General features: G+C 47.1%; 1 protein-coding gene across 4 annotated transcripts in view; it reads right to left on the minus strand.

The window, feature by feature from the left end:
* Positions 1-12,721, minus strand: part of IL1R1 (interleukin 1 receptor type 1) — a 58,856-nt gene extending 46,135 nt beyond the window's left edge. For all 4 annotated transcript variants that reach the window (XM_010991899.3, XM_031441050.2, XM_031441052.2 and 1 more), the window contains exon 1: positions 12,372-12,721. The gene's annotated coding sequence lies outside the window, so the exon portion shown is untranslated. The remainder of the gene's footprint in view (positions 1-12,371) is intronic.
* Positions 12,722-24,220: the final 11,499 nt, after the last annotated feature.

The following is a 24,220-nucleotide window of genomic DNA, read 5'->3' on the forward strand; positions in this document are numbered from 1 at the left end:
CATCCCTCCCACCCTCTGCCTCTGGTAACCACCAATCTGTTCCATCTACGAGATTATTTAAAATCAGACTTAGACAAAGTGATCTCGATTAGAGGGAAATTGCTCTCTCTCCCCTCCCCTTTTAGGCTAAATCACTCACAGCACTTTCCCATAAATAAAATTCTCAAAATACCCTGAAGAGCAGTCAGATGCAATGAAATGAATCCAGAAACATCCCTGGCAGGAGTGTGTTGGCCCTTTTGTGCTCCAACCTGGCTGACCTTTCCATTTTATTTTTGTATTTTGAAAAAGAAGGGGAAAAAAGCAGTCACCATATTTACTTGAGTCAACGTGGCCAAAAAATAAAGTAAATACCGTGCAAACCGTCAAACCTCTAAATGGCCACACGATCTTTTTTCTATTCAGGGTTTCACTCTTACTACTTGAGACAATGAGGTTATGTGTGTGGGAAGAGGGGAGGCTCTCAAATGTCTCCCTCAGGAGGACTGGAAGGAAGAAAAGAAGCGTGAGAAGGGAGACAAAAGGAGACACGAATAAGGTAACAACCAGGAAAAGTCTGAACCGCCCTAAGGCTACAACACACCCACCTCCTGGCTGTGAAACTGACCTAGGTCACCCACGTGGGCTTTCTTCCCCACCTTGTCAAAAGAGAGGCTTAGCTCAAACCACACTTTCCTTCTAAAGCATCCGGATTAGCTGGATAAGTAGTGTTGGGCAAGCTCCTACTTGACCTTTGCTTCATTCTTGGCCCTCAGAACCCACCATGCAGGGCTCCCCACTCCTCCGGATGAAGCCCAGACCCCCTCACTCTCAGTTCCAGGCCCAACCAGCCTCCCTCGACTCCACCTTTCTCAGCAAAAGTCCCTCCTCTCCTGGATGTTTCTTGGCTGCATCTTCTTGCCAGTTTCCCCAATCTTTCCTTATACTCAGAATGTCATCCTTCCTCCTCCAGTGAAGTCCTCCTCCTCCCAGGCCCATCCTCAATACTGTACCCTCCTTCCAGAGGGTGTTCTAGGATTTTGCCACCCCTCCAGCCAGGGTACGGGGCCATCTCCACCTCCTCTGAGCCCTTGGCTTCACCTCCCTGTCTCTGGTGCCCCTGGCACCCCGGACTCTGTCTTGCCGAGTTCTTCTTTCCCTGACACTCACTCAAATGCTTAAAGGCGCCTTCCCTAACCGACCATGGCTTGAGCAGAGCAGCTGTTTAAATCTCTGCCAAATGAATGAAAGAGGCTGCATTTACACTACTTACACCCACCATCCCTCAGAAAATTCAAACCACACTGACAGGACAGAGAGCCCGTGATCTTCGTCCAGGGACAAGGTTTTCTGGGAAACAGCCCTAAATTCCCCTAGCAGAAGGATTTGGCAGTCACTCAGGACAGCCTGGTTCTAGCCAGCTTTTTGTTTACTTGGGCAATTTACAGAAATGATGGCTGTCTGCTTTGTGGGTCAGTGGTTCTCAACCCACATTATACCAGCTGCACCCAGAGAGGTTTCTAAAATGCCTCTACCCAGGCTGCATCCCAGATCAATGATACCAGGGCCTCTGGGATGGGGCCAGGCACCAGCAGCTCTTAAGGCTCCCCAGGTGATTCTAATATACAGCCGGGATGGACAGACACTGGTCCAGACCACAGAGGGTGATCAAATTTAACAGACGTTTGTTCTGTTTGTGTGTAGCTGGGTGGGTCCCTCTAAAGCAGCCATACAGTCTTCTACACTGACCAGGCAGATAGGGGCCAGGCAGAGCAGGAGAGTCCAGATTCATGGGCTTATTCACCCACAGCAGGTTTCCCTAGGACAATAAATCATGCTCCGGACATCAATTCCAGACTAAAGGAAGTGCCTGTCTCCAACCACCCCCGCACCACTCCCCCTGCATTTTTCACTTTCCTATGAACCTAGTCACATTACCTTACAAAATTTCTTAAACATTTCAACCGGGAAAAAGAATTTTAGAATTCTGATCTCGCAGTTAAATAAATCTCAGAATCTGAGGTTGATGAGAACTATTTGAGCACGGTGAGGGATGGCAGGTGTGACTTCCCACATTATTACAAAAGCGAAAATATGAGTCAGCTCAGTAACCCACTGTGTTCATCTAGAGAAATGCTTAAAACCTTAAGGGAAATTTATTCAAAAGAGGTTGTCATGGCAAGTATCACATGAGATTTTTTTCAATCAACAGTTCGAAGTGTACCCACCACGGCACCACTGACTGTAATCACGTATTTTCTCTCCAGGAAAGAAATCCTGTGAATCTTTGCATATCGTTTTACAGATTATTCTTTTTATTTGTTGGTTTTCCAGCTTAACTGAAATATAATTACATACAGTGTTGCGTAAGTTTGAGGTACTCAGTGCATTGATCTGATACGGTTTTATACTGCCAAAGGGTGATCACCACGGCGTTAGCTAACACCTTCATCCCATCACGTAATTACCACTTTTTTGTGGTGAGAACATTTAAGAGCTACTCTCTTACCAACTTTCAAGTGTATAAAATACAATATATTAGCTACAATCCCCATGCTGCACATTAGACCCCCTGACCTGTTCATCTTGTAACTGGAAGTTTGTACCCTTTGACCAACATCTCCCCATCTCCCCCACCTGCTTCCCCAAGCCCTGGTAACCACCATTCTAGTCTCTGTTTCTCTGAGTCGGGCTTTTTTGGGATTCCACATATAAGTGATATCATACAGTATTTGTCTTTCTCAGTCTGCTTATCTCAGCCTAATGCCCTCAAGTTTTAGTCATGTTGTTGCAAAACACAGGACTTCCCTCTTTCTCATGGCTGAATAATATTCACTGCATGGCCAGCATACACCACATCTTCTGTATCCTGTATCCTGTATTCACCTGTTGACAAACACTTTAGGTTGTTTCGTCTCTTGGCTATTGTAAAGAACGCGGCAATGAACACGAGAGCGTAGATACCTCTTTGAGATACTGATTCCACTCCCTTTGGATATATACCCAGAAGCGGGACTGCTGGATCAGACGGGTACTTCTACCTCTAATTTTTTGAAGAGCCTCCATCCTGTTCTCCACAGTGGCTGCACCAGTTTACATCCCCACCAACAGTGCACCAGGGTTCCCTGTTCTCCAAGCCCTCGCAGCCCTCGTTCTCTGTTCCCTTTCTGAGGTACAGACTGTTCTTAACAGATGGATAGTATGATCTGTGAAGCCAGGTTTCTCCCACCTATTTCAGGCAGAGTCCGTTTAATCCTTCCAGAGATATACCTGCTGAGTCCCTACTATGCTTGAATCTTTATGTTATTATATATATTTTATTTGCATTAATTTTAGCTCAAATAATATCTATTCTCCATTTCACAGGCTAGAAAATAACCCTGGCACAGAATGCCTTTCTTACAAAAACAGAGCACGGGCAGTGTCTGTAAAGCACCCAGACGTTGCCGGGAGGAGATGGATGGTGGCCAAGCCTGGTTCATTCAGGAAATGGAGCGCCAGCTCCGTTGTCACCTGCAGAGGAGGATGGCTGCAAATCAGCCTGGAGCAGAGAGCAGAGGGCCAGCAAGTGAAACTGCAGGTCATCAAAGGCCTGAGAAAGTTGTCCCAGGATTTCCAGTCATGTGCTCTCTCACTAGGTCTAGGAGTAGAATGAGGGAAGCCACATCCATCTTTGGGGTTGGAATGTGTTGGTTTTGCAGCCATGTTGGAATATGTTGTCGGCATAAATGGCTGAGCGGACACAGTCGAAGAAGGGACTCCTTGTCAAGAAGTTCAGCATGTTTAGAAAAAAGGCAGGAGGATAATGTATAAGTGGGTCCGCTTCCAATAATTTCCCCTCAAGTGATTAACAAGAGGCAAACCTCCACTCACCAAGTTCTAGAGCAACGTCGTCATTCACTCGTTCATTGATTCTGGGCATGTCTGAAGCCTTCAGGCATCAAACTTGCTCAAGTCCTCACTGAAATGTTAATCTCTAAAGCTAAACATATGGTTGTCATGGCCAGATTGAACACAGATATAGGAAAACCAAGAGCCTCAAAAATCGATGAATCCATAATGGAAACATTGATTTCCATTATGATCAGCACAGACACCAATCCAAGTATTATAAATATGTTTCTGGGCTTCTGTAAGTATTCCTCCGGTTGCCTCCTTTACCTCTTTATTGTCATCACTTGACAGCCCCGACTCCCACCCCAGGGTGTGTTGGTTTGGGCCACTCTGTCTGGTCTGAGCACCTGGAACGCACTGGTGGAGTCCCTTCTCCTCGGGAGCAAACCCCACCCTCCTCTCCCTGAACCAGGAGGCCAGGCTCCCTGAGCTGTTAACTGATCTCACAGCCGTCCCATTCCCAGCCAGGTGTTCCTGCCTCCATGGAAACCTGCATCCCTGAACACGTCTTCTGGGCCGACAGTTCCTGAGGCCTTCGTCCCAGACAAACACACACACACACACTAACCCCCACCCTGCTCTGGCCACAAATGACCAGTTGTGCCCTAGAGACGGTCCTGAGAGATTGACCAACAATACTTGGCCTCAGTCCCCTGTTTCTTCACAAGATGGAAGCTCCTCTGGGCTCAGAGCACCCAAGGTTGTGCTCCTGTCCACATCCCTTTGCAGGGCGCTGCCAGTGCTGGGCTCCGAGGCCAAGCAGCCCATAAAAATGGGCCAGAGGGGCCAGAGTGAAAGAGGATGGGGGCAGAGCAAGATCTCTCCTCAGCCCCTCCCCACCACAGTGATAAGGCTGAGGACTTCTGCTCTATTTGGAAGCACAGAGAGCCGTGGCCTTGGGGTCAGGGGCCAGTCCCAGCTCTCGCCTTTGCCCACCCCGTGGCCTAGAGGAAACCTCTTGACTTAACCTCTAAAGTTAGAATGAACACCCTCCAAAGAAGGATGCAAGGGGAGCCTGAGCCCCGTGCTGGCTCCCAGCACCGAGCAGGCCCCGGTGGGGTCTGCAAGGCCCCAGATCTCATCTGGAGCCAGAAGGGTCTGGGCCTGTCCGCTGCCCCCTTCCTGCCTTCCTTTTGATTCTGTCTCGAAACTGGGCTGTAAGCCACTGTTCACTTTCTCCATCTCTGTCTTCCCTCCCACCTCCTCCCCTTCTCGTCACTGGCAGGACCTGGCACGGGGCTCAGGCCAGACTTGGGCACTCAACGACCACTTTTCAAAATGGTCAGTCGACTTAGTCATGCATGAGATAATGTGCAAGAACGCCCTTTGTACACTGAGTTTCATTTCCAGGAGAGGTAGAGTGCAGTTTTGTGGAATGTCCTCATGGCTGTGTTTAGGCAAAGCTCTTGTCACTTGTCACACACACGGGAATTCAGGGCTGGGCAGGAAACTGCAGCATCCTGAGTGCCAGCCCTGTGCCAAAGGTCACCCTGGCCCCTATTGATCTGTCACAGCAAATACAATGATGTCCCCCGGTGCTTGGGCGTAGAAACTGGGTGTCCCTAATATCATGCAGGTGAGCAGGTGAGCAGGTGAGCATCTGCGGTCTGCAAGGTAAGATTACACGCGCTCTGGTGCCATCTCCTCACCCTGTGACTGGGGAACTCGGAATAAACCCAGACTCCTTACCGGGGCCCCACCTCTGTCTCCGCCAGTGATGACCCTGCCTCCGTCTCCAAGCTCCCCTCCCTCTCACTCACTTGGCAAAGACCGTCTTCTGCCCCCAAACAGGGCTCAAATGCCACTGTCCCCTCTGCCTCTGACCTCCCCCTCTTCACCAGGGAGCCCCCTCATCAGGTGATAGAGACCCAGCCCCTGAGCCATGTCTCAGCAGCCGTCTGTGTCTTTCATGGTACTTACCCTTACGAGCACACCTCCAGCTGTCCCAGGCTGCTTTCATGACCCTCGGGGGCAGCAACCAGACTGCCCTCCCTGACTGTGGCAGCCCATGGCTGGACACCCCCAATGCCTCCAAAACCTATCGTTATAATCACAGCTGGTTCTAAAACAATCTCGAGGCCACCACATACCTATGAGAATGGCCAAGGACGTGCAGCAACAGGAACCCGCATTTGCTGCTGGTGGCCGCACGAAAAGGGGCAACTGCTTTGGAAGACAGCCTGACGGTTTCTTACAAAACTGAACATACACTTACTGTACGATCCAGTAATCACACTCCTTGGTATTTACACAAAGGAGTCGAAAACTTATATCCAGACAAAAATCTGCAGGTGGATGTTTATAGAAGCTTTATGAATAATTACCAAAACTTGGAAGCAACCAAGACACCATCCAGTAGGTGAATGGATAAAGCAGCTGTGGTACATCTGAACAATGGAGTATCATTCAATGCCAAAAAGAAACCAGCTATGAAGCCATGAAAAGACATGGGGAAACCTTAAATGCATATTACTAAATGAAAGAAGCCAGTCTAAGGCTGTGTAATGTATCATTCCAAAGTCTAAAAAAACAAAATCTCATTACGATGTGAAAAATTCAAAAACACACTGAGCTAACCTCTTCCCCTATAAGATAACCAAAGTTAAAAAAAAAAAAAAACAAAAAAAACCAGTTTGCTAGTATACCGTGTTGCACATGGAGAAACATTCTCTCAAACATTCCTGGCAGAGGTTATAACTAGCATAACCTGGTGGGAGGTGGCCGAGCAGTTCTGAAATATACACCACATCACAAATGCACACAGCCTTTGACCCAGGAGTTTCACTTCTAGGAATTCGGCCAACAAACACACTTGAGAGCACTTCTGCAAAATGACACAGCCAAGGCTGTTTGTTGTTCATTGCAACATTGGTTCTAACAGCAAAAGACTGCAAACAACTTAAAAGTCACCAAAAGGCGAAAAGTCGGCTTGTGAGATGTGGATTTGGAACAAGGTGTGAAAGAGTGCGCTTGATTGCTGTGTGTGATGGCTGATTTCATGTCTCAACCAGACCGGGCCACGGGACGCCCAGATCGCTGGTTAAACGTTGCTTCTGGGTGTGTCTGTGAGGAGGTTTCTGGAAGAGGTGGGCACCTGAACTGGTGGACTGAGTAAGGCAATGGCCCTCACTCGTGTGGGTGGGCTCCCTCCAATCCTTTGTGGGCTTAAATAGAGCAAAAAGACGGAAGGAGGCTGAACTCAATCTGCCTGATTGCATGAGCTGGGACATCGATCTTCTCCTGGCCTTGGCGGTCCTGGTTCTTAGATCTTCGAGCTGGACAGCAGGCTACAGCATTGCTTACCGGCTCTCAAGCCATCTAACCACCTGCCTTCCTGGGTCTACGGCTCGTAGACGGCAGATCCTGGAACTTCTCACCTCCACGATGACATGAACCCACTCACACCTTATAATGACTCTCTTCCTGGATAGACAGATACGGACAGACAGCTGGACACATACATAACCAAGAGGAAATTGACATATGCATATGTCTCCTATCGGTTCTGCGTTGCTGGAGAACCCCGATGAATGCAGTGTGAAAGAGATGGAAGGAACAATTAACAACGGTCATCCACCGGTGAGAAAGAGGGAAAGACTTCACTGAATCACCATTTAAAAGCCCTTTAAAGTGTGAGTTAACTATTCAAAAGCCCACAACCTATGTGTTCTTAAAAAAAAAAAAATAGTTACATTCTAAAATCTTACTGAAAAGTTTAACAGAAAAATAAGTCAAGTACTATGTATTAAATTGTATTCTTATTTCAATTATATTCTTATCCCCTTTTTGTAAGAGGAGCAACTAAGCAAGGAGAAGCTGGGGAAGCTGCCTAGAAGAAAAGGAAGCTGGCCCCCACTCCCAAGCTACAGCTCGCCGCGCTCCCTCCCAGCCTCCCTGGAGACAGTCTTAGGGCATCCTTGGTGCAGAGGAGGGCTCCATGGAAAGGAAGCATAAGGAAAGTGTCCCCGCCTGTTTTAAACACTCATCACGTCTAGGTTGAGATAATAAACTGAATGATCCTGCCGGGGAGTATCTGGCCTGAAAATCCACCTGGGTCCCATTTTGCCTTGGCCCACAAAGAATCAGAGACCGAGGCTGAGGGCCCCCCCTCACCCCTGATGGAGGAGATGACCCAGCTGAGGTTCCCGGCTTGACACGTCCAAGTGCAGCAGAGCTGGACTCTCAGCACCTTGGAGCAGCACCCACGTGGCACGTGGACTAGGGGCTAATCCCCTTGGTGTGGACTGATGGCTGTCTCAGCACTGGCCGGCTCCTTCAGTCACTCACTGAACTTCTCCCAGCCTCCAACTGTTTGGTCCTAGAGCTGGAGTAATGATACCAGTCTTGCAAGGTTGTGAGAAAGATAAGACATTCAATAGATGTGAAGAAGCCAGAACGGCGCACAACCCTTCATGGGGACTCATGGCAGTGGCTACACACCCAGGTAAACAGCACAGCCATCATCAGCCTTCCAAACACCACCATCATTGTCCCTAAGGTTCACCAACCCATGGACTCTAGAGTCAAATGGAGTCATGAATCCCAGCGGTGCACTAAGCACTTCGGGCAAATCACTTCCCTGGGCTTCCGCTTCTTAATCTGCAAAGTAAGATAATAAGACTGCCTCACGCATGGGGCACTTAGAACCAGGTCCCACACGTAGCAAGTGCTGTATCCGTTACTGGCCACCATCATTCCTTATTCAATACCAGGTTCAAACCATTGCGTGCACTTGGTGCTGATCTTATCAGCCGACCTCTGAGCCGAGGGTCAGAGTGGAACTCTGTGCCCCCTGTAAAGCTTTTCATTCTCATGCCAAGTCCCTGGGACTTGCATCCACAGAAGCTGCCTTCTGCACTTTCCTGGTTCTGCCCTCCTTTTGTATTCATTTGCTTTACATCCATCGAGAACTTTAAAGGTTTACTTGCTAGAAACAGAAACCAACCTACATTAAACAAATAAAACAATCAATGTGCCCCAGAAAAGCTCCAGTTTTAACCCTTCTGTGATTCCTTTTGGGGAAGTTCAGTTCCCTGCAGAGTTAGGTTAATATGTTCCTAGCTCCCTTCCACTGACTCATTCAAGAAATATTTATTGAGTGCCCCACAGGGTGTCAGACCTCAAACCAGGCTCCGGAGAGAGAAACACAGAAAACCAGCCCCTGCCTTTGCGAAGCTCTCACTGGGGATCAGTGCAAAGCGAGTGGCCAGTGACAACGCAATTTGAGAATGACATATTACCCTACATGCAAATGAGATCAATAAGCAACAAAATGCACCCCATTTTTAACCTAAAGTGCATCCCTGTGCTGGAACACAGCCCTCGCTGCTTACCCTAAGAGCCAAGTCTGTTCATGTGTGACTGAAGCATTGTGCTGTACCACAGAAGCTGACACAGCATTGTAAACTGACTATATACTTCAGTAAAAATATATATATCCAAAAATCCAACAACAAGCAACCAACCAAACAAAGAAACAAAAACCCCAAGAAATACGTAGTCACACACACACAGCTTTCCAAGCTGAGAATCGGAAGACACTGCTGACACTTCCGCAGGCCACCCTCCAAAAACCGGATGCTTTATAAGGTGAAAATATAAACCAATTTCATTTTAACAACAATCGTAATAGTACCATCTGCCTTTTTTACCTTTTTTTCTACTTAAAGAACTGGCCGCTAGCTCTTCTCTTTCTGCTCCCAGGACGATCCTGTGGTGGGGGGAGTGGGAAGTCAATCCTTATCTCTAAATTTTATAGATAAAAAAGAGATAAGCTCATAAGGACTGAGATTTGCCCGAGATGTTTCCAACGGTAAGAAGTCAGAGCAAAGCCATCTGATTTCCTCGCACTCTCAGCAGAGTCGCTGAAGGACAGCAAATGAGGTCAAAGACCTCAGAAATTAGGTTGGCAATAGTTACTGGAACTGAGGATTGATTTGATAATGAGTAACCAAAAAAAAAAAAAAAAAATCAAGAAGCTAAACCCAAAGGGGCAGAAGAGGAAGCCAGAAACTTTCACAGAGAGTGTCCTTAAAGCAAATTGAGACAACAAAATACTCTTTGCCAGTTATCAGATTAATACACTTTTTTTTTTCAAATGACTTAAAAAAAAATAACACCCCAATGCTGGTGGAAGTGTGGAAAGCCGGCGTTCATTCATACTGTTCATTTGGGCCAGGGGGTGTGTACATGAATAGATTAATTTAGTAACAGAATCAAGAGCTTCAAATCTGCTCACGTCTCTGGGAATTTCTTCCAAGGAAATAATCAGGAAGAGATGCATAGGTTTGCCTACAAGGATGTTAGTTTTGGTAACGTTCATAAGGAAAAAGGAAAAAATCAAATCTCTAACATGATTTAACAAGTCACCTCTGTGATGTGATTAAAAAGCTTTTGGAGAGGGGGAGGGTAGAGCTCAGGGGCAGAGCGCATGCTTGTCCTACACAAGGTCCTGGGTTCAATCCCCGGCACCATCATTAAAAAAATAATAATAAAACAAAATTAGATTTATTTTTAAAGAAGTATATACAAAAAGCTTTTGTAGAAAGACATTCTTGAGCATGGCAAGTCGGCTCACAAGGTATCACTGAAAGGGAAAAGCAGGTCATAAAACAGCGCGTACCAACACACATGTGCTCAGAGAATTGATACCCACCAAAGTAGGGTCGGGACTCATCTCACTGTTAAAGGCTGTAGTTTAGAAATGAACTTGAGCCACTCCGGGACCCTGCCTGTGGAGTTTCTCTCCCAAGCAAGTGGACAGTGCCCAAAAGGGCTTGTGGGTGAAATGACTGAAAACTGGATGCTGGGCAGAGACAGGCCATAAGCATCTGTTCAAATTCATCGCCACTCCTAGGAAGATCAAATGCATCTCAAGAAATGTCCCTACTGCTTCCAGACAGTCTCCTTCCTCTCCCAGCGGGTCCCCACGGATCCCCGCGCTCACAGTGAACACAAACCTCCCCTCGGCCTCCAGCCGCCTGGGGGCGGACCCCGAGAGTCGCCCCGGCAGCCGGGCCCTAGCTGCCCGTTTCAGAACTTCCTCCCCGCATCCAGCTCTTCGCACCCTCACAGCCGCGAGGCAAACGCGCAGAGGGAGTTTTAAGCTGAACTGAATTGCTTGGTAAACCTCACTGGGCCCTCATTTTTGCTTTCCTTTTTCCTTTCTTGACTGTCTCGGATTCTGTACTGTTTTCTTATTCTCTCACACAACAACACTATTGATAAGATGTATGGAGGACTAGGGTGTCCACTAAGAAGCACAGGGCAGACTCACATAGAAAACAAACTTACGGTTACCGGACAGGAGATGGGTGGGAAGGGATAAATTGGGAGTTCGAGATTTGCAGAGACTGACCACTATGTATAAAAGAAACAGCAAGGTCCTACTGTACAACACAGGGAACTATATTCAATACCTGTAGTAACCTATAATGAAAAAGAATATGAAAAGAGACATATGTATATATATGTATGACTGAAGCATGATGCTGTACACCGGAAGTTGACACCACATTGTAAACTGACTACACTTCAATTAAAAAAAATGAAAAAAAAAGAAAGAAAGAAACACAGGGCGATGTTGAATTATCCCCTTGAAAGCCCTCCAGTCTCCCTTACAGCTACAGGTGTAACACTTGCAAAGCCTCTGAAAAAACATGCTCAAGCTTTTAAGATTACATCCTGAGCTCTTACGGCAGGACGCATGTACAAGTCTTGTTAATACAATATATTATTGTTTTAAATGCAACCGACGGAGTCTGTTTATAGTCATGCAATGCCTTCAGCCAAGCATGGGACCAGATTATGCATGTCCAAAACTGCAGATGCATAAAGGGGAGTCATAAACCTTAATCCTGACATCTGCTACAGCTGATGGACTTTACATACAATATCCTTCACTTTAACCCCACACTTAGCAAAAATCATGTAACCATCAATGGCTTCTAGGCAGTATCTATTTATAAAATATATCTACCACATGTTCCATAGTTAATTTTCCATAGACTGAAACACACATAGTCACGTGATTGTGTGTGTGTGTGTGGTAGCTTGTGACTTTCTTAAAGTAGGGGAGCAGCATTACCAGATTTGCTTTTTTTAATTCTGTTCTTCAGCAATTTATTTTTTAAATGTGTTTATTTACTTGGTGGGGGGAGGAATCAGGTTACTTATTTATGTATTTTAATGGAGGGACTGGGGATTGAACCCAGGACCCTGTGCATGCTAAGCATGTGCTCTACCCCGAGCTAGACACCCCCGAACAGTGATCTTTTAACAGGACTCGCAGAATATATCTTAGGGTTAAATATGCCTACAGAGCCACAAAACTACAAGAAATCCTTCAAATCTCATTTCACCAAACAGCAGAACATCATCTGTCCTGTCAGAGTCCGTGGGTCCCTTCTAAATACTTCATCAGTGTATAATTAATCAAAGGGGAAAGGAGTCAAAAAAAGACAGAAACAAAAACCCAAAGTGCAAATAAATCATCTTACCGTCTCCTCTCCTCATGGCTGGAGCTTTGGGGAGGGCAGGTCCCAGGGAGCTGGTAACTCAGGGTCAGCCTGCTGGGTTTTTTCCCCAAGTGAAGCCAGTCACTGAGTGGATGGTGGTTCTTAAAAACAAAAGTGCATTTCAACGCCTGCCCTGGATGGAGATGCTAATGGCTTTTTTCTTTTTCTGAAGAGCTCGGGGTCTGGCCCGCGCAGCACAGCACGAGAGTGACACATCACATCTTGTCAGATGCCCCAGCGGCACCGAGGCTGAGAGGAGAAAGTAGGCTCCTGGTGACGCCCGTGAGGGCTTTAATCCTCAGCAGTGACACATGCGGGGACTATGAACGGGAAACTCAGAGCCGGCAGGCAGCCAGCTGCAATGAGAAAACGTGCCAAGCCCTTTCGCAATCCCACACTCTTCACTGAACATTCACTTCTAACATTTCACAGGCTGGGTCTCTCTCCTCCAATGACTGTGCTCGAAACCTGGGCAAGGCTGGCCCACGTGCGCGTCCAGCCTGTCACAGTTCCCGGCAGCAAGGTCCGGCCAGTCAAGGCCAGGCCTGGGGTCTCCTACCCGCTCCCTCTTCTGCCAACCCCACCCCACCCCCGTCCCCCCAAGCCTCTGGAAATGACATCCACAGACAGGAGCTCCCAGCGATGCTGCAGGACCCTTAATTCAGGGCATTTCATGTTTCAGCTGCAGGACCTCTTCCCGATGGGCCTACCGTCCCTGCCACATGCCTGGTGGACCCTGCGAGGCTCTGTTCTCAGCATCCTGGAGGTGAGGAGGCCCACTGGTCCCCTCTGGGCTCAAAGATGCAGCAGGGCAGCGGGCATTCAGGGGGAGGGGGCCGTACCCAGAGCCTCCTGCTTGTGGCGGCCTGATCCATCCACCAAAGATGGTGCCACCGAACCCTTCTTAGTTCCCTCCTGGCCCCTCCCACATTCAGATTCATGTTCTCAACACAACACAGGTTTAGCCCAGCACAGGACTCCTCAAAAACCTGCAGCACGAGGACAGAAATGGCCAAAACTACTGTGGCATCGAAGGCCCTCCCGCAGCTGCCTCTGAGTACCTTTCCACCTGGTCCCCTCTGCCCTTTAGAAGAACCCTCCGTGCCAACCCAGATGGGCCACCGCTGACCCCAGAAGACCATATCCAACCTGTGCTTGCACGTGCTCTGCAGACAGCCTCCTGCCACGAGCTCCCCTTATCCTCTTAAATGTGATGCCGTCACATGCACAACACTCCCCTCCTCTCTGTCCCCTCCCACACTTCCGGTCTTCACCACGTCCGCCTGAGCATACCCCCTCCTGCATCCTGGGGTGATGCTCCCTGCTCTGAACCCTCATCTTCTCTCGGTAATAATAGAGTGGGCACTTCTGGTGTGTCAGGCCCTTTCCTAGGAAATTTAAATTATTTAAACCCATTTTACAGATGAGGCAATTGAGGCAGGAAAAAGGCAAGTACTTTCCCCCAGATCCCTTAGCCAAGCAGGGTGGAGCCGGGTGGACCCAATGTGGCATTGCTCTGGAGTCTTTCCAGGGACCCATGCTGTTTACTTGGGAACAGGAATTATGCACGCAGGGAGCGAGCAATTTCCTCGCACACCTCGTTATCCTTTCCAGAGAGTGTCCCAGAATGCCTTCCCATTTCAGACAATTACCAAATCGCCGTGATTAACTGACAGATTAATGAGCTTTAATTGAGAGACCAAATGTTCCACTCGAGCCATGGACAGGGATTTCAACATTAGGAATAAGCAGAATGGTTTTGAGGTTAAGGCGACACCATTCCCGTAGAGGCTTCACTGACATTTTTAATATACCTATAACAGGAGTGTTCAGGCCGAGACCATCTGGTGGGTCAGCAGATTGCTAACGACACAACCTCACTGAAGCAGCTGGGGGAACTTTCCACCCCTCCTCCAATGTGGAGCAGCCATGAGGCTCGGGGGGACCAACTCCACCCTCAGATCCAGGGGCAGCCTCACTGGTCTGAGCCAACCAGGGTCACCCCACCCCTCCTTCCAAAGAGATTGAGGACGGGGGCACCCCCGGGCAGCACACAGCATCCTCTGGACTCGCAGAGAGCACAGAGGTGGGCCAGTCAGAGAAAGGCTCAGGGCTTCTGCCTGCACTGGCCTCAGGATGGCTGCCACAGGTACTCCTTTTAAGACAAGGAGGCAAACAAGCTTGAGGATGAACCCCACACACAAGGGAGGGGTTTCCAGAGAAAGTGCTAGAAACTGATCCAACCCATATCATCTCTGGATGGTTCAGGCACGAGAGCCAAAGTATCCTTTTTGGTGTTTTTAAGCCATGTCAGTCGAGCTGGGTTTTCTGTTACCTGGGACCAAAAGTGTCCTGAAAAACACAGGCTCCCGCAGCAGAGATCGGGGCGGGTAGCCAGAGGGAGGCACATCTTGGGGAGGAGTCTGCCCTCCTTTTCCTCTGCCCAGGCCGCTCCTCCTGCCCCTTTCCCCACCCCACCCCGACCCTCTTCCCCTCCTCCCTTCTCTCACTTCAGTCTCCATCCCTGATTCTCTCCCTTCTCCTGCTCTTCCTCTTGTCATTCACCCTCATTTGATCTTTCCTGGAAAACCAGCAGAGAGCTCTGAGTGGAGAAGAGGCGGGAAAGGAGACCGGAGAGGCCGCTGTGGGGGGCTGCAGCTCTCAGGCCAAAGCCCTCCCCTGAGCCTTCCTCCTGCCCTTAGACACACACCAGCGCCTCCGGGCTGCCCGCCAGGTGCTAGTCACGTTGCTCGGTGAATGACATGTCGCTGAAGAGATGCTTCTGGCCTCCCATGGGGTGCAAGACTCTCTCTGCGCTCTTTGGAAAAACCAAAAAAGAGTCAGGAAGACCCAGCTTTTGGCCCCAAGAAGGTTACTGCCCAGTAGATGGGGAAGCTGTGCACAAGACCCTAATGGGCTCAACTCACCATCGGTGTTTGCCTCCCAAAACAGGAGTTTGTGACTCCATTGTTTTCTAATCAGTTTAGCTTAATTATTATCATTACTGAGCATCTAGGGGAGAGGAAAGATTTCATTTCCAGGATTTTTCTCTCTTTTCCACTCTAGACGACTTCTTCCTTCCTGCTGCCTGCTTGCAGCAAGGAGAAACACAGACACACAGACACACACACACACACACACACACACACACACACACACACTCTCCTGGCTGCGTTTTGCAAGTTGCTTAGTCCCCCACAGAGTTCAGGAAAAACAAACAGTCAAAGCAGGCAGTGGAATCTCAATACCAGAAGTTAATGGAAAATCTCCAAACTCCAGGGTGCCTGAGGAAGGCTGGAGCACAGAACTCACTGAGCCAAGCCCAGGGCTTTTACTGTCAACACTCTCAGAAGTTGCAATTATGACACGATTTTATCAGCGACATGGGCTTTGCAGAATTACAGAATGTCTGTATTTACACTTCAGAAGTCAGAAATAGCTCAAATATTTTCCCCGGGAATATTTTTATGGAAAAGTTTAGAATGGATCCGCACTGAAGAATATCTTTAATGTGGTTGTAACCTGTGTGTTCCCTGTGTTTCCTTAGTCCACATGGAGTCCGGGGGTTCCCTACACATCACAGCTGATGAGAAGGGAGAATGGGAAGAAGCATGTAAAATACGTGTGTGCACGTGTGTGCCTGTGTGCAAGCGTGTCCAGTCCTGGAATCTGAGCTTGCCTCTCCTTAAGGGTGGTAAACCTCTGTTTTCCTAGGTCCAGCAATTTTGCAATTAATTTTGTAATTAAACAGACACCCCTGGGTCCCAGGAGACCTGGGTGAAAAAGCCTGCTGGCTTTTAGTATGTGGCTTTGGGGAAATCATTTCCCCTCTCTGGAATGCAGCTTCTACATCTGGAAAAAAAAACATACAGTATAGTCTAAATCCTTGCAACACAACGTGTGGCTGTGGGCCAAAGGCATCACCAGGGAACATGCTAGAATTGCAGAATCTCAGGCCCAGAACGACTGAATCAGAATCAGCATTTTAACAAGATTCCCCGCACGACTCCGTGCACTTTGAAGTTTGCGGAGCCCTGGTCTAAATGATCTCCAGCGGCACGTCCTGTTAGTTTCACTCTTGTCCCTTTCGGCTGGAGAGTTAACACGCCGCGCCCAGTGGCTGCCTTATGACCTTGTGGTTGTGCCCTGGGAGAATCCGGCCCGATCCTTGCAGGCTGATTTCACTCCTGTTCCGGGCAATGACACATAAACAAATCAGATCATCTCCATGATTCGCCCAGAACTCGAAGTCACACTGTGTCTTCCAACTTCCTTCCAAGCCTCTCAGGAGAATGCCATCCCTTCATGCTTCATACCTCCAGGCTGCTCCCACAGCCATCACTGGGCTTGAGGCGTTTTGCAAACACAAATTAGTGAACAGGAAAGACTCTGGATGAATTCTTACAGTGACAGTCTTTTGGCGCTTAACGAAGCCACGATTGCTAAGAAAAAGCATGAACTGACTAAGAATGAACCAAGTCTGGTGAAGCTCACTTAATCATCTGCTGGATGGGGTTGGAGGTGGGGAGATTAGGCAGAATCCTGAGAAGTTAATGAGTCAGGAGCTCACGAAAGCATTTTAAACCTCTTTCTTGTGAGAAAGTTGAAGAATGAAGTTCGTAAAGATGGATATGTTCATAGACACCCATCCTCCGTGACAAATGGGTTAATCTGAAGAGCAGTCAGCAGTGGAAAACCTCGGGCACCCCACTTGGTCCCTCCCAGGAAAGTGGCAGCCAGGCTGGGGGTGGACAAGGTCGCGGTCACTCTCCAGGTGTAGCAAGTCAAGAGCAGAGGAGGTGGGGTGGTTGGAAGGGATACACTTTCCCACCAAAAAAAGCAAATTCAAGATTAGAAAGCAAAACTGAAATCTGAAGCCAAAATAATTACCAACTGAGCCTTAGCAAAAAGAACCAGAGAGTGTGAAGGTGGATCCTGGTAACATTCCCCGGGGGCCATGCATGCAGGGAGGACGGGGCCACGAAGCCAAGCGAGAGGCTGGGAAGGGAGCTGGGAGCTGCAGGGAGACTTCCTACAGCAATGAGGGCACAGCTGACCCCAGGATGGGGGCCTGGAGTCAGAATGGACTGTGAATCCACTGAGTGAGCTAATCAGGACCCCAGCAGGTCCCGCTGTGATGGAACCACAGGCCAAGTCTAACAATACGACATTTAACAGAGACAAAGCTAAAACCCGACGCTGACTTCCCAAAACTAATTGGGTAAGCACAGAACAAGGCACACGAAAAGCAAAGCCCACTGGTGGAAGACAAAACCAGACAGAAGCCAGGTTCTTGACTGACTGAGGTGTGCTCTGTGGACCCTAAGTGTCATCAGAGACTGCACGTATAAGCCTGATCTCCACTGCCAGGGAGGGCAGTCACTCCTGAGAGGGTCCTCCCGCACAGGGTTTTCCATAAGTTCCCCCATCATGATGCTCAGAGAAAATGCTGGCAAGGACTGCTCGTGGCCAGAGAAGGCCAGCCAGGCCGGCCCGCCCGCCCATAGGCCGAGGGGATTGGTATCTGCACACCCGGAAGCCATCAGGGGCCAAGGGACCCCGCCCCGAAGATGGAACCAGGACCCTGGGTTAGACAGTTCCGGAGGACTGCTTAAGAAAGATCTTTGTAGCAACAGAGCTGCCAGCAACGGAACACGCCCCATCCACAGAGGGTGTGTTTGCCGCATCCCGGAAGTGCTCCGACCAAGGCCACCTGGGTGGGCGTGTGCATCCACCAGGACTCCCTCCCCCGTCTCTGCTTGTTCCTCTGAGTCGGGGCTCAGCTTGTGGGTTGTCTTGTGTTGTTTTTGTCTTGCTCTCATGGCACATCCGTGTGCTAAGAAGGGCACTTTCTCATTGCTATTCATGTGTTGAAATAGGGGGCTAGGGCCAGCAGGGACAGATCCAAGACCGGAGTTCAGATCTACAAATTTCAGCGCCCTTCCTGGTTTATGCTACCCCAGGGCCTAGCCGTGGGTTTCTGTGAACTTTGGGTGCAGGTTTTAGTTCTTCCAGTGAATGAGGAAGTCATTGTTTTTAATAAGGTAAGATGATATATTTATTAAGTGTCAGGTTCTAAATATGAGTCATGCCCCAATAAATGTGCCCAACTCACTGTGTCGCTAAACTTTAGGTGAAAACATTGTCTTCAGCGGTTCTCTGACCGAGTTAACTATGTCAATAAATTTGTAGGACGGTTCAAAAGTTTCTGATTAGTATAGATTTTTAAAAATATTTTCTTATAAAAAATATAACCATAACACAGAAGATAGGGAAAAAGAGAAGATTTAAACATTCTTCCTGATCTTGGCATTTTGGAATATTTCCATCTACTCTTTTTTTTCTATGCACACACATCTTTGTAATCTCTTTCGATTTGACATTACATCACAAGTGGATTTTTTAAGCTATTACGTGACTTTTGTAGGTACCATGCAGTATGTATCACCTCCTATTCTGACCCATGATGCCTTCTTCACACTTAACTCCTTCTGTGGTTTTTATTTGACATTTAAAAAGAAAAAAAAGGTTTTATCCACACACTACATTTTAAAAGTCTAGATGGATACCACCTCCACGACACTCACAGTGGCTGTTTGGGGAGGAAGGACTTGTTCATAATATAGGCTTGATTTCATCTTTCTGTTCTTCCAAAAATACTATAGACATTTTATCAGAAGTATATGCATTCTTTTGAATAGAAACTTGTAAAAATACCTATAGAATATGACACAGAAGACTCAGAGACTACAAACTGAACACTCGTGTGTTCCTGCCCCTTTTGTAGCTGATACACAAAGGGCCCCCAAGCACCACCACGTCCAGGCCAAGGACATCAACAGGTCATGTTGATTCGCGTAACTTGAACAGCCGTTATCATCAAATGCGTGGGGAGAGGTGTGTGTGTGTGTGGTTGCGTGTGTGTGTGTATGAGGGAACAGTCTGCTACCACTCTGCTAAATAAAATACTTATCCTAGGAAATATGCTTCCGCGTGTCTCCACTGCTGGGCCTTATAGCTGTCTCTTTGGAAATCAATCAAGTATAAAGATTGTGTCACCTCTATCCTTTTTAGTACAAATGCAGCATCTTCTCACACACAGACACAGTGACCTACATTCACAGGGCCAAGTCACATATTCTTACCTCTGATGAACAAACGCAGTCATTTCCGAGATTCAGTATCCAGTAACACGGAACCTCCTCGAATGTTGGTGGTGACCAGTTAATAAATAGCTTTTTTCTGGGTAACCGAAATTGATCAGTCACCCCATCACAGAGCATACATTATCTTGCGCAAGGGTTTAAACGTGTGTTTGTTTTATCCAGTTGTCATTTTGTTTTGTTGCACCAGAGTTTTACAGGGTTTTGCTAGCTTTCTCGAAAAGATGAGCCGGATTGGTGGCATTTTCTTTTCTGTCTCTTAAAATGACGGTTCTTTTATTTTATTTTTTAATTTAACATTTCACTCACTACCCCTCCTTCACCACCTGCAACCATCACCCACCCTAGGAAGTCTGAGCCACAGGAATCTAAATCCAGACAAATGTTCTACAATGAGTTACTTGAATTGCCAACAAGTCCATCACACCAAATATTATTTTCTCATCAACCTCTTAGTGAATGAAAGGTGGGAACCAGTTCATATTCTGCCTCTCACTTCAAAATGCTCTCACTCTAGGCAGCATTTGTATGGAGCTTTGGTTTATGTATAGAGTTGTCTCCCTTTCTGGGCTGACTTTCCTTTTCTAAGTGCATCTTAGCAAGGGGGAGGGTAGAGCTCGGTGGGAAAGCATGTGCCTAGCAGGCAGGATATCCGGGGCTCAATCCCCCGTCCTCTCATTAAAAAAGTAAATAAATAACCTAATTACCTCCCCCTCCAAAAAATAAAAGAATATGTCCAAGCGCATCTCAGCAAAATTTCACTTGATCCTGAATGAATAGCCTATTGACAAGAGACGTTACTCTTTTACTACAAAAGAAAAAAGCATCGTCTTGGGGCTGGGGCATGGAAAACCACCTTGGAAACCCCCTCTCTCCACCCTTTCAGTCTCAGGCATTAGCTGGGACTTCAGCGTCCTCTGGCTTCCCTCTCGTCCACCCTGATGTGCAGAAAAACCCCTCCTCTAATGAGCAAAGGCCCCACTGCTAAGGGGGTTACTAGCACTGCAAACGGGCTTCCTGGTGCTCTGTCCTCTGAGTATGTAGCGAGCAAAGTACAATTCTCAGTGTTATTTTTAGCACAGACCAAAATGTTATGTATCTCACTCATGAGGAAATGAATTAGGAAAACCAAAAAAAAAATTTTTTTTTGGTTTAAAGTACCCTGAGAAACATGGGTTTATAACCAACTGGGAAATGGAGATCAAGATAAGGCTGCTAAGAATGTCTGCTTCTGGGGAGGGTGTCCCAGATAAAAGATATGCCCAGTCTTGCCATAATCACTGGACAAGTATGAATCCATTTAAGAAGCTGTATTTTTAAAAGCATCAGAGAGCTGTGAAAGCAGTAAGGAGTTGGAACATTGTTTTCAGAGAAGAGAGAATAATTAGAATGGGGACTAACGATTGCCAGCTATTTTGTCTAAAGACATTCCTGAATTGTGGCTGCAAGCTGTGACATGAGCTTGGCTCAGACAGAGGACCCTGCTGGGAAGATAGAAACCAGCTAAGTTTTTAGGGGTCGGTGTGGCACAGCTCTGATAGATTAGAAACTTGAGGGAACTCAAAACACGTAACAGGCTGCAAAATAAGACATTAGGGTAGGTAGCTGGGGAAGAAGGCTGAAAGCTTTTCAAATGCAGTGAAATCTCCTAAAGCCTTGAAGTAATTACAAGTCAAAGCCTCCTAGAAGGACAGGGTCAGCCTCAGACACGTGACCTGTTTTCCCCTCAAGACATTTGTGAGATTTTTTTCGTCCTGAGGGACTGAACACTGGAGAGCAGGGCTGTGACTCTCCAGGGAGCACACCTGGATCTTCCACAATTTTTCAGGACTTGGAAGACAGAGACTCGTAAGACTATCTATGAAGAGCCCAGGAAGACCTCACCAGTGGCACGGGGCCGACCAGCATCCAGCGTGCATCTAAAACTGTGAGTCTGACCAAATAGAGCTTCTCAACACCGCATTTCACCTGCTCTCAGAAGAAGAGAGAATGCTCTTGATAAATGATAACATTATCTGAGCCTCTTATGCACACTTTCTGGCAAAATCTAAAACTAAGAAAACATGGCCAACGCCTTATCAACTAAGTTTATTCCAATCCTTTGTTGTCATTTCAGCAATCTTCACAGCATCTTCACCAGGAGTAAGTTCCATCTCAAGAAACCACTTTCTTTGCTCATCCATAAAAAGCAACTTCATGCATTCGAGTTTCATCCTGAGATGCAGCGACTTCATCCCAGCTTTGGGCTCCACTTTTAATTCTAGTTCTCTTGCTATTCTCACCACGTCTGCGGTGACATCCTCCACGAGGCCGTAAACCCTTCAGAGTCATCCATGAGGGCTGGAATCGACTTCTTCCGAACTCTTGTGAATGCTGATCTGTTGACCTCTTCCCATGAATCATAAATATTCTGAATGGTGCCTAGAATGGCGAATCCGTTCCAGAAACTTTTCAATTGACTTTGCGCAGCTACCTCGGGGAAAGCACAGTGGCAGCTCGAGCCGTATGAAACGCAGTTCTTCAATAAGAAGACTTGAAAGTCAAAATTGCTCCTTGATCTGTGGGCCAGAGAATGGGTGTTGTGTTAGCCCGCATGAAAACAATAACAACTCTTTGTACAACTCCATCAGAGCCTCAGGGACCAGATACATTGTCAATAAGCGGTAATATTTTGAAAGAAATCTTTTTTTTTTGGATCAGTAGGTCTCAACAGTGGACTTAAAACATTTAGCAAACCATGTGGGAAACGGATGTGAGGTCATCCAGGCTTTGTTTTTCCATTTACAGAATGCAGGCAGAGAAGCATTAGCATCATTCTTAAGGGCCCGAGGATTTTCGGAATGGTTAATGAGCATTGGCTTCAATTTAAAGTCATCAGCTACAGAGCCTCCTAGCAAGAGGGTCAGCCTTTGAAGCTTTGAAGCCAGGCGTTGACTTCTCTTCCCCAGCTAAGAAAGCCCCAGGTGGCTTCCTCTTCCCATCGAAGGCTGTTTAACTCGCACTGAAAACCTGCTGTTTAGCAGCACGTTCCTTCGTGATCTGAGCTACGTCTGCTGGAGAACTCGCTGCAGCTTCTCCATCAGCACCTGCTGCTTCACCTGCACTTTTACGTGTCGGAGACGGCTTCTCTCCTGAATCTGCATGAACCAACCTCTGCTGGCCTCACAGTTCTCCTGTGCAGCTTCCTCACCTCCCTCCGCCTTCGTAGAATTAAGGAGAGTCAGGGCCTTGCTCTGGATTAGGCTTTGGCTTAAGGGAAGGTCGTGGCTGGCTTGATCTTCTCTCCGGACCACCGCAACTTTCTCCGGATCAGTATTAAGGCCGTGTCGCTTTCTTATCATTTGTGTGTTCGCTGGAGTAACACTTCTCATTTACTTCAATAACTTTTCCTTTACATTCACAACCTGGCTGGCCTTTTGGTGTAAGTAGCCTAGCTTTCGGACATGGTCTTCCTTGTAAAGCTTAATCATTCTTAGCTTTTGATTTTAAGTGAGAGATGTCTAAATAGGTTTGGAAAGAATATGTTAATTCTTTAAGTTCAATGGAATCCTGGTGAAAATCTCTGTAGGGTATTTGTAGGAGTTGACAGGTGATTCTAAACACTTAGAGGCCGCTGCAGGGTTATTAACTGGCCTAATTTCAATATTGTTGTGTCTCAGGGAATGGGGGTGGGGGGCCTGAGTAGAGGCAGAGAGATGGGGGACCAGTCAGTGGGTGGAGCAGTCAGAACACACACAACATTATCAATTAAGTTCATTGTCTAAATCGGGCGCGGTTAGTGGCGCCCGAAAACAATTACAATAGTAACATCAAAGATCCCTGATCACAGATCACCAGAACAAACCTAATAATAAGGAAAACATTTGAAATGTTGTGAGAATTACCAAAATGTGACCCAGAGACACGAAGTGAGCAAATGCTGCTGGGAAAATGGTGCCAATAGACTTGCTCAATGCAGGACTGACACAAAACTTCAATTTGTAAAAAAACATAATATCTGAAAAGCACAATAAAATAAGGTCTGCCTGTGCTGTAAATATGTCCATTCTTTCCAAACTTATTTATAAATACAGTGTAATCCCAGTCAAAATCTCGGTAGGGTTTTTGAACGAGTTGACAGGTGATTCTAAAATTTATATCAAAATATAAAGTGTAAGAGGTAGCCATGATGATCTTAAAGAGGAATAAATCTGGAGGGCTTACCCTCCCAGCTATCAAGTCTTGTTTTCACGCTGTGATGATCAGGGCAGTACTGTGTCAGCACAAGTCTAAACAAGCTGACCAGTGATAACACCAAATAAAAAAATTTAAATTTAAATTAAAAAAAAAAAAAAGAAAGCTGACCAGTGCAACAGAGAGAAGAGCCCAGAAAGAGACTCCTTCACACACAGTTACTAAATTATGCCAAACATGACACTGAAGCCAAGTGGGGAAAAGGGCTTTCTTTTCTGTAAATGAATCACGTCAACCATCAAATGGAAAAATTAAAATCTGACCGCGAACCACCTGGTACTGTAGGCAAACACCAACTGTAGATGGACCACTGACCTAAATGTGAAAGATAAAATGACAAAGGCTTTTAAGGAAAACATAGAACAAAATCTCCATGACTTTGGAGAAGGCAAAGATTTATTAAACAGAACAGAAAATATTCTAACCATAAAAGAA

This window comes from Camelus dromedarius, chromosome 33 (assembly GCF_036321535.1).
Source record: "Camelus dromedarius isolate mCamDro1 chromosome 33, mCamDro1.pat, whole genome shotgun sequence".
Lineage (NCBI taxonomy): Eukaryota > Metazoa > Chordata > Mammalia > Artiodactyla > Camelidae > Camelus > Camelus dromedarius.